This window comes from Belonocnema kinseyi, chromosome 6, assembly GCF_010883055.1.
Source record: "Belonocnema kinseyi isolate 2016_QV_RU_SX_M_011 chromosome 6, B_treatae_v1, whole genome shotgun sequence".
NCBI lineage: Eukaryota > Metazoa > Arthropoda > Insecta > Hymenoptera > Cynipidae > Belonocnema > Belonocnema kinseyi.
The window spans coordinates 123,431,667-123,435,461 of record NC_046662.1 but is presented as its reverse complement, the minus strand read 5'-3'; positions in this window follow the sequence as shown (position 1 = coordinate 123,435,461).

Genomic DNA, 3,795 nt, shown 5'->3' with positions numbered 1-3,795 from the left:
AAAAAACTTGAAAAGCGATTGACTAAGTGTATAGAGCTCCAAGGAGATTATGTTGAAAAATAAAAAAAAAATTACCCAAAAAAAATTGTTTTTATACTTCATACTAAGAACTTATTGAACTACCCTCGTAGAACCAACAGAGTGGGTCTCTTAGAAAATATTAACTGTTTTAATTTTGTTAAATTATTTATTGATTAATAAGAACAGCCAAATTATGAAAAATAATTGACTACTCATCTCGAATTTTGAGACAGCGATTATTCACATAAGGAGCTTGAAGTTCTTTCAAAGCGTACGTAGAATACTTCTAAAAAAGGTAAAAGACAGAACCAACACAGTAACAAAAAGTGATCAATTTTGTTGCCGAACATTTTGCTCTAATGATTATTTGACTCTGAACATCATAATGATCTGTACATTCGGATCAATTTGATCTTATTTTTTGGTTCATTAGAGTGAACAAAATAGCCGCCAATTCCTGCTACTGGTATAATAAATTAATGACCTAAAAATATTTTCTAACCGCATGCAAGACACAACTACACTCTAAGAACGTCAGCCATATTGGTTTGAGTTCATACATGATCTCGAATCAGATCATTATGATCTAAAAAGTCGATCATTCACTCCGGCCGATCAAAATGCTGTTGAATTTGATAACATTTTTGTTGCATATCAATATGATATTGATTCCGTATCATTTTGAACAGTTTTATTTGCTGTGAATCTAAATTGAACTCTTTAAAAATCGTTTCAAAATATTTTACAACACAGAAAGTTAAAAAAAAAGTAGTTATTCACTTAATTATCCTGGGTTTAAAAATATTTTGGACCTTGAACTATTGGACAAGTGCTAATGATTTATATAGAAGACATTCTAACGCGTTCCGTTATAGCTAAATCGGTTAGTAAATACTCAGTGCGTGCGTGCGATCTCAGGTTTGTTTCTTAGTACTTGTGGATTTTTCAGTGCACTATGCTCTAGACTCATAATTAACAAATTCTTTTAACAATATGTATACAAAAATAACTGCGAATATCCTTGACATTTATATCACTGATGTTATTTTATTTTTTTCTGATAAATAACAAAACTTGTTTATATTCATCCATATTGGTGTGAGATTATAGAGAGAATGATTTGATGCCATAAGTCCTACAGTAGTAGTTTCAGCTTTTAAAGAGGGTCTAATTTATCTTAAATACAGACCCTACTTTGACGCTAAACGTGGAAAAACGGCCGATTTCGGCTTATTGAGAACCTACTTCACAGATTCCAGCCCCTACGAAGATAGGAGATACGGCTTCAAAGTAGGGCCTAAATTTCGACTCGGGTGAAGAGAAGAGAAAAATTACTTTTCTTACATTTTGTTCTATTCGTGAAAACCAACTCTATTTTGTCCACGACAAAAAGACTTTTCTTCATTATTCTAAAACACTTTTATATTAAATATAATAAATTTGTATGTAACTCTGCCTAGGATTGCTTATTAAGACATTCCAGAATAAAGTGCAAATTGTATTTATCGTGATTAATTTAATGTTCGTTTCTTATTTTGCATCAAATTATATTCTTAGCTACGCTAAAACCTGTAACATTCCAATGAATTGATATCATTACAATCTATAATATGCATGGAAATTAAAACATACTGATTCTTATTGCCTGTTTATACATAGATTCTTTATGTTTAATCTTTTTTTTACGATTGAAGAAAAATTACCCTTCATGTCAAAAAAATAAGAACATTAGCAAAAAATTTGTAAATCCTTGTTCGTTGAATAAATTTTGTCTCATTTATTCTCGTAGCTTGTATCGTTTGCACACAATTTAATATTTTGATTCTCAATTTTGTTTTTCATCAAGAAAACAAAAACTACTCATCCTATAAAAAAAGTGATTTATGACAAATTTGTAGATCTCTGCCTCTCTAGAGTTAAAATTACGTAAATTCATATATTTACATAGATTTCTTTGTTGCATTCTTTAAGAGTTTAAATAAATTATCAAAATATAAATGAATATAAATTTGAATATTTTTCGAATTTATAAGTTACAAAAAGATTTAATAATGAAAAATAGGTTAAATAAATGCTTTCGTTAAATTTAACTAGGCCGATTGAGAGGAATAGGATTTGCACTTTTTCTATACCCGTTGGTGGATTTTCGGGCAGAGGAAAAATCGCGTATTCATAGGAATAAAAACTCTTAATTTTTCTGAATTCAACGCTTGTTACCGGGTTAGTTTTATACCACTTAACCGTTTCGTCAATGAACCTTTTGTTTTCGTTTTCTATGCTACTTAACAAAATAGACGCCACCGATTTTTCTATTTTATTTATTATGGATGACGCGTCTGGAAGCAAATTCGCTCTACCTTTTCTACATATGATCTCATAATTATATTTGATTAACTCGAGTTCCCATTTTGCCAAGCGATCCGTAGGATTTTTTATATTATGAAACCACTTTAAAGCTATGTGATCTGTCACAACTTTGAATTTATATCCTTCTAAATAGGGCCTACATTTCCTTATCGCCCAAACAACACCTAAGCATTCTTTTTCGGATGCTGAATATTTTTTTTCGGCTCCATTTAAGCCTCTACTGGCATAAGCTATAACGTATTTATTCACATTAATTATTTATGTAAGTACAGCTCCTAAGCTTGTATCACTTACGTCGGTTTTTAACTGGAAGTGTTGACTGAAATCAGGACAAGCCAGGATATGTGTTGTCGTAAACAATCCCTTTATCGTCTGCAAAGCTTTTTCCTGTTCGTATGTCCATTCCCACTTTTTACCTTTTTTCAATAACCTATTTAAGGGTTCTATGATTTCTAAAAAATGTGGAATAAATCGGCTGTACCGAGAGGCTATTCCAATTAAGCGCTGTAATTGTTTAATTGTTTTTGGTCGAGGGAACTCTAGAATTGGCTTTATATGATCTTCATCAATTTGTAAGCCCTTATTGTTCAGAACAGCTCCTAAATATTTAATTTCAGAACAACCAAATTCGCACATATCTGGACTGATTGTTAAACTTGCCTTTTTTAATTTCTCTAAGAATAAATTCAAATAATGCATGTATTCCTCAAAAGTTTCCGAAACTATAACTATGTCATCAAAATAACACAAAATAGTTGCTTTTAAATGTGGGGGTAATTATTTGGTCTAAGAGGCGTTAAAATGTTGCTTGTGCATTACATAAGCCAAAAGGCATCCGAATGAATCTAAACGTGTTCTTTTCAGCTGTTACTCATTTCCGGTATTTTTTCTTTTAAAAGTTCGTTCATTTTTTCCTGTTCTGTTTTTGCAAATTCCATAATACTTTTGCATATTTCTGGTGCGTACGGTATCGGTTCCCTGGTTAATATAGGCTTTTCTATGACATTATTATTAATAATAATGTTATTTTAAAAAATAATCTAATTCATTTTATTTTTAGTAAGAATATTTTCTACTGCCGATTGAGAACCCTTGTATTTTATTTTCCGCAAAATTATTCGTATTAATTTTCTTCAACTTATTTTGCTATTGAAAATTTGTATTAGAATGAATTCTCGAATTAAACATTTTCTCGAATTCATTTCCTGACTTATTTCTTATCATACTCTTTTTATGCTTTCCATTTGTTTCATGAGTTCGCTCGCACGTCTCATTTTCGAGGATCTCACAGTTAATCATTTCCATCGCTTGGAATGTATTCTGCAGTTGTATTTCCATTAGCTGTGGAATCCCTGCCTGGGTTGAGTTATCTCGGCTTGATACATGGGCGGAGGCAGGGCGTTATGT